The sequence below is a fragment of the Leopardus geoffroyi genome, chromosome A1, assembly GCF_018350155.1.
Source record: "Leopardus geoffroyi isolate Oge1 chromosome A1, O.geoffroyi_Oge1_pat1.0, whole genome shotgun sequence".
NCBI lineage: Eukaryota > Metazoa > Chordata > Mammalia > Carnivora > Felidae > Leopardus > Leopardus geoffroyi.
The window spans coordinates 4002887-4014655 of NC_059326.1; the positions used below are offsets into that span (position 1 = coordinate 4002887).

The window sequence follows — 11769 nt, forward strand, 5'->3', positions numbered from 1 at the left end:
GGGACAAACCCAAAGAAAACAGGAAATAATGATGAGAGCAGAACTAATGAAGTGGAAAACAAAGACACAGAAGAAAATATCAGCAAAAACAAAAGTGAGTTTTTTTAAAAGACACAGTGGCAAACTTGGGGCAAGTCTGGTCAAGATAAAAGCAAAGTCATTCACACAAAGATAGTGCTGAGAATGAAACATGAGATGCATCAGAGATTAAAAAGATAAGAGATGATACAACCTTTTGGGTAATGAATTTTTAAATTCTGAAAAGGACAAATTCCTGGAAGAATATAAAGCACCAAAACGAATTCAAGAACTAAGTCAATCCAGGAAATAGATTCGATCACTGACATTTAAAATCTTTTCACAGAGAACACATGAGGCTGGACAGTTTCACTGGTGAGCCGTGCCAAATGTTCGATAAACAGATTAACTCTAATATCTTATAGATTCTACCAGAGAACATGAAAACAGACAATATGTCCAAGTAATTTCATGAGGCTGATAATATTCCCAAATTAAATGATCTACACCAAACCGGGACAATTATGAAAAACAAAAAGTAATGGCCAATCTCACTCATGCAAAAATTTGAAATACCTGTTAGCAAGTTGAGTCCAGCAGTGTGTAATAAGCATAATACCTTATGATTAAGCTGATCAGAGAATAAAATTCAGTATCCATTAATAACCAAAAATAAATAAATAAATAAAAGGAAAGAAAACAAAAAACTTTAGGTCAATGAGAAGTAGGTGAGAACTTCATTAAAGGGCAAACATACCCTCCTGTCTTAATTTCTATTCCCCATTTTACGGGAGGTGCCAGCCAGTGAAAGACAGAAAAGGGGGGAGAAGAATGAGAAACGAGGGGAGCAAGAGAGGAAGCAAAGCTGTCACTATTCACAGATGGAATATTAAAAAAAGAAATTTAGGCAAATTACCAAAATTAATAGTAGAGTGAATCAAGATTATTGATAAGTTCAACTGCCTTCTACATACCAACAAGAGTTTGTGGATTTTTTTAAGGTGTTCTTTTAAACGATAGCCATTTATAATAGCCCGGGGGGCGGGGGGAAGGAGTTACCTTGGAATAGTTATAACGAAAGAACTTGTATAAAACTTCTAGGAAGAAAATCTGTCAACTTGAACAAAAAAACATTAAAGAGTCCCTTTTAAAAATGGAGATAATGCATGTAATGCCATGTCAGCTCTCCTCAAATTGATCTTTTCATTCAGAGGAATTCCCACTAAAATCCCAGTAAGTTTTTAAAATAAAACTTGACAAGCTGATTCTCAGAGTTTTAGGGAAGAACAAAGGGACAAGAATTTTTTTAAAAAGACTCCTTCAGAAAGCTTTTCTAGATGTTGAATCTTAATGTAAAACTATTATAACTAAGTTGGTATGGCATTCACACAGGAACAATCAGAATAAAAAGCTTAGCAACAGGGCCCTGCATTCATGGAAACTTGATACATGACAGAGGTGTTTGTAGAATTCGGTGGAGAAAGCGGACCATTCGGAAAATGTTACTGGGACAAGCGGTTATCTACGTGGAAACAAAATGTATCTGTACCTCCCACTGTGCACAAATACCAACACAAACTCTCATAAGCGAGAAGATCAAACCTTAAGCTTTTTAGAAAGAAATATAACACAATATCTTAATGACTTCAGAGTAAAGAAGAATTCTCCAAAAAACAAATAGAAGCCACTGATCGTAAGACAAAAGATTGTTACAGTCAAACCATATTAAAACTAAGAACTTCTGTTCACCTAAGGTAAGCTACAAAAATCAGGAGAACGCATTTGCCACACAGATAATTGACAGTTTTGTGTCCAGAATAAAGAACTCGTGAAAATAAAAAAGAAACAGCCCCCCAAAAAGTATGCAAAATTCTCTAATTTATATATACTCTTTTGTATGCATAGTATTTTCATTTAAAAAATAATAAAAATTATGGGGCGCCTGGGGTGGCTCAGTCGGTTGGGCGTACGACTTCCGCTCATGTCATGATCTCGTGGTTCATGGGTTCAAGCCCCGCATCAGGCTCTGTGCTGACAGCTTGGACCCTGGAGCCTGCTTCGGATTCTGTGTCTCCTTCTCTCTATCTCTGCCCCTCCCTGCTCCCTCTCTCTCTCTTTCTCAAAAGTAAACATTAGTTTAAAATAAATAAATAAATAAATAAATAAATAAATAAATAAATAAATAAACAAATGAAAATAATAAAAATCAAACGTGTACTATAAATTGTGTCTTGTGCAGGGGATAATATTAAAAATAGGTTTATAACATGACGGAGGGCATATAATGACATCTTTGCTTAAGACAGTCTTTAATATCTTCCATTTATTGCTAGAACAGCTGTTAATTAAGAATGAGGTTCTGATGGAAAAATAGAGTCTACGTAATAAGGTTTTTACAGGAAGAAGGAAGGAGAGGAAGAAAAGAAGAGGGAGGGGAGGCAAGGAGAGAAGGAACTTGCAAAAGGGGTCATATCCTCACTGAATAATCTCATTTTTGTTGATGCCTATTTGAGTCACATCACATCTCCTCATTTCCCCAACACCGACCATTCCCTCCGTGATCAGGGCATGTGGCCTCCACGTTGTGAAACGCTCTGTGAGAACCTGCTCCCCCAGCATTCCGAAGTTTTCCTCAGAGTTGCGAAGACCCACGTGGTACCCATGAGTCCTTCTGAATTAATATGAAATTCTGCATGTGGCGTTTAAACGACAGCACCTTACCTGTGTAGTCCCGTACAATCGCATCCGTGGTTTCACGCAATCCTCAAGCCTACTTGAGGAAAGAGGGAGACCAGCTGGTTTCCCCATTTTACAGGTTAAGGGACCAAAGCTCAAAACACGTTAAGGCATGTGCCCACGCCACAAGGGGATATAGAAGGGAACGAGGTGACACACGTCCCCAGGGCCAGTCTATGGCAGATGTTGTCCATGTGAGTTTATAAATATGAAAACGTTCGTTTGCGAAGGCGTTAATCTTCGCGAAATGTAGCTCTGCAGGGGCAGGGTTAGAAGGGGAGACACTGCGCCTGCCATCACAGGATCCCGTGGGCCACGAGGGCACTACAAAGGTCACACCGAGGAGGTGACAGAGCCCCAACGCCAGCTCTAGACCCTTCGTTCAAGAGCTTCTCCGATAAACCCAACTGCTTCCCATATAATGATATCGAAATGTCTGCAGCTCACCAACATTCACAACGCACTTATTGTATATTCTTCTCTTTATTCTCATGATTATTTTGTACTAATCCAAGATCAAAATATATAGGCGAAGGAAACATTAAAACGTCTTTTTTATTCCCAACTCATGATGGCGCGCACACACACACACACACACACACACACACACACCTTTACTCAATTCAACAAACATGTATTTCTTGGTGTGTGATAATTTCACATTGTAAAAAAAATTTTTTAATGTGTATTTATTTTTGAGAGAGAGAGGCAGAGCGTGAGCAGGGGAGGGGCAGAGAGAGAGCGAGACACAGAATCCGAAGCAGGTTCCGGGCTCTGAGCTGTCAGCACGGAGCCCGATGTGGGGCTCGAACTCACAAACCGTGAGATCATGACCTAAGCTGTAGTCCGGATGCTCAACCAACTGAGCCACCCAGGCGCCCCGATAATTTCACATTTTAAATAAGCCTATATAGGAACACATCTCTGCTTGTGATTATGTATTTAGTTCTATTTCATGTTCATTATTTTAAACTCAGAAATGCTTTTCGTGCCTTACTGATGGTAACATTATGTGGGATTTTTATACTTCTATGTTTAACGCTTCTCTTGCATATAAATCTTCACCTGATAATGCATCCATTTTTGAGTGTTCCATTTACTTCTACAAATCCTTAACAATGACATCACACAGAAGACAGAAGCCTTTTTTATGGCATCAGCCGTGAATGAACAGCAGTCCAATGCGATTTAAGACAGCTTTTCAGGACAACCAAATTAACCATGAAGTGTTAACTCTGGTGTTTTTTACTGCTTTCATAATGTTGTGTTAACGTAGTTCATTAGCATAGCCAAGAAAATCAGTATATCCTACATTTTGTGTGCAGTTGAAATGTTACTGATAGTAAAATTATAATGCAGTATAGTAGGAGTGTCTTGCAAAGATAAAGTATCTTTTTTTTTAATTTTTTTTATGTTTATTTACTTTTCAGAGAGAGACAGAGACAGAGTGTGAGCAGGGGAGGGGCAGAGAGAGAGGGAGACACAGAATCCGAAGCAGGCTCCAGGCTCCGAGCCATCTGCACGGAGCCCGACGCGGGGCTCGAACCCACAGACCGCGAGATCATGACCTGAGCCGAAGTCAGGGGCTTAACTGACTGAGCCACCCAGACGCCCCAAGATAAAGTATCTTTAATTCATTGAAGTGACTCCATAGATATTATCTTTTTGCAGTTTCATAACAGCCTGGTAATTCGGTAGAAAATTGTTAATTCTGTTTCACACGTAAGGAAATTGGTGCACAGAAAGTCAAGCGACATCCGACCCTGGGACTCTAACACGGGGTCTTCGACTTCTAGCTCTTACCTTATTCCCCGAACACAACATCCGTACTCAAATACGATTTCCTTCTCTCCCATTGCTTCTTCCCCCAAAGGAAAGAAAGCCGCTTCCATCATACCGAGTCCGGGGTGGGGGCGGGAGGGGCGGGGGTTAGGAGCGCACGAGGAAGGCCAAGGCTGGAGAATCACGTCATCTCTCTGCGCCTCATCTGGCCTGCCCCCTCCCTGTGCAGGCTCATCAGAGAGACCACCCGGGACTATGTCTAAAAGTACTCAACAGACTGCAGATGACGTTTGCCAATCTTGGATGTCCCTCTTCACGTTCGTGTAATATTCTCCAACACACGCGGGGCCAGGAAACGCACGCATGATACGCTCTGCCGCCTGACTCAGGCCCTCGTCCCGGGCGTCGGGCCCGAGCAGTTGGCTCTCTGAACTTGCTACTTGGGAACGGGGATTTGGACATCCATCCCGCCAGCTGTGGAATCCGTCCGTCTGGCTCTGAAAGCTGAGGCCGCTGCCCACGGCTGAGAGAGGCACGGCGTGCCGTTCAGTGACCTCTCCGCCTTCCCGGCAAAAATACCCTGTTCTGGCAATCAGGGTTTTCCCCGCAGCGGGTGAATTTGGCACCATCTACGGTCTCCTTTAAGGAGGAGGAAAGACACGTGCCGGCCCCGCTAACTCACAGAGGTGAAGCTCCCTTCGAGTTGCTCTGCGCGAAGCAGAAACGGCCCAGAGACTCGGGGCGGAAATCATGGCCCCGGTGGAGACAAGTGGTGACGTCCCCTCGGCCCAAAGCCGTCCTTTGGTGGGTAGGCGGGGAGGAGCGAGGAAGGACGAGGGGATTTCTAAGGTAGACTTCGCCAGAAAGCAAGAGGACAGAACAGACTTCCCAGGAGCTAGAACACAGACACCCAGCTGCCACCCGTGGGAATGAAAAGAAAGGTCTTTCCTGCAGGGAACGAGATAGAAATATCAACAGGACCTACCCCTTGGACTTCATCCCCAGGATGATGTCCCTTCTCTTTGGCTTAGCGTGTCCGTTAAATACAGAACCACATGGGCTCGGAACTAGCAAAAGCCCCTCTTCATGGAGGGAGAGGAAGTGGCCTGTGGCCCCGAGGAAGCGAGGACATCTCGGGTGACCTCTCCCCCTTTCCACCGTTGGCCATGCTGCCATATTCACAGGCATCGCGCTCTGCAGCTTCACTTATCAGAATAACGTTGCTTTCCCCGGAAACGGTCCTTCAACCCACCTACAGCAAACAACGGGGTCAGAGCTGCCCGTGGTGACCTCCTGAGAACGGCATCCACATTCATCTAAAACTGGGAACTAACACCCCACATTACTGTGTATCGCGTCTGACCAAAGCCACTGGTAGCGAAATCCTCCGACACGCGGTGAAAATTCACCCTTGAAAGTCCCTCACGTCACGAGAACGGGGAGCCAGCCACAGACAGACTTCGGGCCCGCAGAAAGCCTCGACTGGCACTGCCCTCGGAATAACTGCCTGGCCCTCCTTAATGTCAGAACAAAACAGGAGTCAGCAGAGACTTTAAAATGGCATCTTTGCGAAATGGAGAAATCAGATTCATTCGCCCTGTACGTGAATGGAGCAAAATTAAGATTTTAAGACGCAGCAACTCTTTTGAGTGCCGCTAATGACAGAACCGTATCGGCACGATCTGTTGCAGAAAAGGCCACGGTCACTGGTCATCATCTGACCTCAAACGCACGTCCCTGTGATTGAAGGTGTCCGTAAATGCACTTTGTGGAGCACCAAAAGCAAAGTGAAAGGTGGGCGATAAGTAACTGGTTGGTTGTGTGCATGTGTGCGTGATTGAAGATGTCCGTGTACAATGCGTAACAGAAAAGATACTGTATTTCAAATGGAATAAGAAAAAACTATGAGCTACTCCCTGAGATTCTGAATCTCCTCTGTGTTACACAAATCTTCCTCCCCTACTTTGTTGAACACGCCTCAAGAGTGTTTTCTTCGTCGTTGACTCTCTCACTCAGTGAGATCTGGGGCCATGGCTACGTAAGGCATTCAACAGAGATTGAATAATTTAGTCACTTTGGCCAATTTCCAGCTAATAAAAATACACGTACTTTTATAGCGTATCTTGGATCGAATTGAGGAGCCTCTGTTTTCAGTCTTGTCAACTAATGGAGCAGATTGTCTGAGGCAGGAGTCTGGGGAGGGCTTGTACTGGAACGGGACCTCCTCAGAGTCTTGGGTTTATCTTTGGATCAATGTTATCAAAGATAACGTTTCACCCCAAAATAAGAGACCATATAGATGAATGATATGGCATAGAAATTAGATCTCCATAAAGCTTTTAAAAAATAATGCATGAAAAATAGACTATATGATTAAAATACATCTCATTTCATATTATCTGACTAATATTATCATCTGGGTTTTTTGCAGGGAAAAAGAATATTCATTCATTCCCTTAAAAAAACAAAGGGAGCTTGCCATGGAAATCCACACCAGAGGCTTTACTCACCTGTCATCTGCCCTCTGAGGTGGTGATTGTTAGCCTAGTATCAGTGCCACTTAAGGAGGAGGAAACTGAGGCACGCCCGAGTAGCTCAGGTCATGATCTCACGGTCTGTGGGTTCGAGCCCCGCGTGGGGCTCTGTGCTGACAGCTCAGAGCCTGGAGCCTGCTTCGGATTCTGTGTCTCCCTCTCTCTCTGTCCCTCCCCTGCTCACACTGTGTCTCTCTCTCTTTCTCTCAAAAAAAAAAAAATAAATAAACATTTAAAAAACAAAAAACAGAAGGAGGAAACTGAGGTTCCAAGAGGTGAAGTATCAGGTCTAGTATGATGCAGAGTCAGTTTGCAAAACCAAGTTTGACTCCAAATAAATATATTTAAAATCTTGGGCATTTTTTTTTCCATTCAGTAGCAAGGCCTTTGGGGAATATGAGGTGAGTTGGACATAATACGGTCTTCAGGATCAGGATTTTCTTAGAATGGTCACTTAGTACACATTTAATAAACAAAAGCATTAATAAACAAAACTAGTGAGACGCTTGCATATTATGAGAAGCTGATAAAGGTTGGATTTAATGTATGTTTTAAGCTTTAAAAGCCTAACATTAATATCTTTATGCTCAAAGTAAATGACTCTCTAATTTATCAGTTAAGCTTCTGTTTATCTAGGGTTCCTAGATTTAGCAAATAGAAACGTGCCTAGTTAAGTTTGAATTTCAAAGAAACAACAAGCAATTTTTTAGTGTATGTTTACCTTAGGCCATATTTCCTGTAACGGATCTGGTGACCCTATTAGTCATTTATTAATGGCCCTAAGAATTAATAATGACCCTAATCATTTCTTAATGATTAAATTGATCACTGCATTAAAAACAAGGAGAAAGGGCTAAGGCTTCACTGCTAGAAGTAAAGTCGTGCACAAATTCTAGATACCTGAAAAATGCAAATACATGCGGCTCTCTAGCACTTGGTACGTAGATGAAACAAGGAGATCTATGAAGCGTAAGTGATCACCCACAACATTATTTGGGTCTTTGACTTATTTTAATGTGTTGTAGTTTCAGGACACATGAAAAGGAAAATGGGGATTACATTGCCCTCATTTTCTAATTTTCTAACCCGGAGCAGAATATTTAAATCAAACCTTTGGACACGACGTCACTGTAACCAGACCATCGATGCCCCCTTACAAAGGCGAGAACCGGTGTGCATTGGATTTCAGGCCACTGTAAGCTCTAAGTGCTGTGAGAGGGGACACGGGGGTACAGGGGCCAGAGCTCAGCGTTTGCAGGCTAAGGACTCACTGACGTCTAGCGAGAAAAGTCAACTTGGATACCACCTGGCCGACCTCCCCTTTTCACAAATGAGAAATCGTTGGGGCTCTCTTCTCCCTTGGTCTTACGTTTTATCGTCGGCAAAACAGGCCGGCTCTTCCTCGAGGCTATTGTGTCGAGGACAACGGACCATGGAGGTGAAAGCACGTGACTTGATCAAGTAACTGTTATATGCCAAGAGTACCCCAAAGACAGGGTGTATTAATTGTGCACCCAGGACTTGAAGGAAACTTAAAGGGTTTCTACGTCGTGCCTCTGATCGCAGAGGTGAAGTCAAATGACTTTCCGGTCAGTGCAAAGAGAAACTAAGGCCTCGGAGCTAGCGCCACACCCCTCGATTCCCGCCCAGTACTTCCCAGTTCACCACCACAGTGGCTCCGTCCTAGGCTCTAACGTCAGACGCGATGCGCGACGCGTACAGTTTAAGGAAAGAAAAGGTGGCAAGGAGGAAGGAGAAAAGCACATACGAACAGAAACTAAACCAGCGACAGGCTGGCAATACAAAAAGCAAACTGCTGCTCGGGTTGTCCAAGGTCAGAAGAGCAACGGGAGATCTGTTCTGGTTTCCAATTCGGCACTGCTCGCATCAGTCCCATCTAGCGGTCCTCACTTGGACAGTCAATATCATCATCACCTCTGCCATCGTCAAGGCTTTAACAGGAGCTGTACAAAGACACTTGGCCTTCCCTCCTCCAATGAACACTCTTGTGGCAGCGTGGAAACGTCACCATTACGCTTACAGGCAAGAGATCCTAAGCAAGTACCGGGTATGTTTCTTATATCTACTTAGAGCTGATCAAGATGCACTTGATCAAAAGATCATTTCAGAGTCCCTTCCTTTAAGGAAATGCTATGAGAAACCACGGTAGCCTGCTTCCCCACGGATCGGGGAATAGGAAGGTGGGTAGACCGAATGGGAAAAATCAGAACTCCCGCTAAACAACAATACGGTGCACGTTCGGGGCTGACGCCCTTATGTGCATGACCTCATTCGAACCCGGGGACAGTTGTGCGAAAAACAACGGCCCACATCTCTAATATAGGAAGGTACTGAGACCCACAGAAGTTAAGTGAGTTTTCGGCGATCAGAGCTACAATGAAGCGTGGCTGACATAAATACCTGAAGCTCCTGAGAACCAATCCAGCATAAACAATACAGCAGATGCTTCCGATGGAAGGGAACTTTTTGGTCTTTCAAGGAGCGTGACTGGGCTTTTCCTCTTTCATGGGAAGCATAGAAAACACCATCTTCATCATGGAAACAATCTCAGAAACCAAGCAAGGCACGAGGGAAAGACGGGAACGTGCAACATGTGGCTTGGCGTGTTTGAAAGGGAGACTGAAGGAGCCTCGAACGCCAGAGGCAAGAAGGGGGGAAATCGGCCAGCCAAACAGCCAGAGAAGGTACGGAAAGGATGAGTAAGACTTTGCGGCAGGGTTAGGGAAAGGAGGCTGGTTAGTCATAAGCAAAACCACCGGGGCACCATGGTCACATACTGACCTGGTGCGTACCTGGTTATCAATGGGCAGCTTTAAAAAAAACCAATATAGGAGATTTACTTCCCACGTGACAAAGAAAATGGGATTACGCGTCGATTACTTTTCTCTGCTTTGGAGGAGAAATAAAGAGCTGCCCTTGCATGGAACTCGAGGGCAGGTCGTGCTGGGGAAACGCGTGGAACGAACCTGCTTTTGCCTTCCACTTACACAGAGCAGCATGAAACGAAAGCCCGGACTAGTGGCATGTTAGAAACCGATCCGGCGGTCTGTCCTGAGGTTATTAACCTTGTTTCAAGAGAAAGAACAAGACGGAGAGGTTTCCTCCTTGTTAAAGCTGGGATACTCTTTCTAAGAATGTGACAATCACTCGCTGGAAGAAAATGGAATGACTTGGTAAAATGCTGCTCAGTAGAAGCAGGATTTTCAAATCCCGTTATGTAAGGTAAGGATCATATGTGGAATCACGCAAGGGCGTGCTGTTTAAAATGAGGACAGCCACTGTAAATTCCACCAGAAGCCGCTCTGAGAATCCCACTTGGTATTCAACAGGGCTCTTGACCCCCACACCCCGTTTTACAGCAAAGGACCCATTGTGACCAAACACTGCAAGCCCAGGGTGGAAATTAAAATGACAAAGCCGGGTGGTCTGAGCACGGGGACCACCGTGGATGTCTCTAGTAACGCGGCCGGCTGGCGTCTCCCCCCCCCCCCCCCCCCCCCCACCAAACCCGCAGGCTGCCAGCCCCAACGGCACGTTTTAAAAAGAGCCCATTACTCACAGGTGCACGACCCATGAAAGAAGATTCTCTGCCTTCCATGGAAGGCAGTGTCTTAGGAGAGTGGTCAGTGCTGTCCGAAAACAACTGCAGTGACTGACCGACCCGGTTCCAGCCCAGCTCTCGGAGGACCCAAGAACCAATCACACCGTGGGCTCACCGATTTCTACAAGCTTCTTCCTTTTCCCTTCCCGTTCCTTATCTAACCGGATCCTCAGCCACTTACCGGTGGCCATCAGCGTCCATCTCAGAGCCTTTGTTTTCCTTTTGTCACATCAGCAGGCTCCAGCGTGACTGCCACCGCAGCCGCACTGGGTCCAGGGGACTGGATGCCGCAGTCAGCGGGCCCCCCGCCCCCACCCAGCAGACTTTTTTTTTCTTTTTAAAGAGATAGGACCATCATCAGCCTTAGGCTTTAATAATGCTGCAGAACGCAGCGCGGGTGCTCACGCTGGTCGTGCAAAATAACAAGGGCAGTTTCTATTCTCACCTAATTGCCCAGATTAATTTTAGGACATAGGCACGGCTGACAAAAGCCCGCTCTGTTAAACGCGAGCCGAGTGGCCTTAGACAAGTCATTCGTGGGTCTCATTTAGCTCATGGAAAATGAGGAGTTGCGACCAGGCAATAGTCTGATAATGCTATCATTTACTAACATCAAATACAAAACAGCAGCCACATACTCACATATAAAAGACAATAACACGCTACGTTGGCCTTGCAGGTTATAGCTTACAAAACGCTTTTCTTATTTTATGTGGATTTGGCTGTGAAGTTCCAAGGGTTAAAAAAAAAAAAAAAGAGCATTTACCCAAAATGCTTTGTAAATTAGGAAATGTTACCCAGCTATAAAATGGTCTAAGTTTTCACTGGTAATGTCAGTTTAGTAATAAAAATATGGTAAGAATAAATTTAAAAAGAGCTCTATCTTCTTGCTTCCTAAAATGGGGGTTGAAATACCGAGAGAGCCTGTTTTTGTAAATAGCTCTCCCCCACCACCCTTGGGTGCACCATATTCCTCATTATAGCCTCCTCGTACAACTGCCTACATCAGTAGAAATCTAGAATAGAGGCTTACCTAGAACCACTTGAGCTTTGAAAGTCTGGGTCGCTTGATGTCTG

The 11769-nt window shown here is 44.5% G+C and overlaps 1 protein-coding gene across 3 annotated transcripts in view; it reads right to left on the reverse strand.

Moving 5' to 3' along the window:
- Window positions 1-10993, reverse strand: part of SACS (sacsin molecular chaperone) — an 86478-nt gene extending 75485 nt beyond the window's left edge. For 2 of the 3 annotated variants that reach the window (XM_045455216.1, XM_045455014.1), the window contains exon 1: window positions 10874-10993. The gene's annotated coding sequence lies outside the window, so the exon portion shown is untranslated. Of the gene's footprint in view, window positions 1-10650; window positions 10752-10873 lie in introns of those variants that run through there. The other variant, XM_045455085.1, reaches the window with a different exon arrangement.
- Between the last annotated feature and the right edge of the window lie 776 nt (window positions 10994-11769).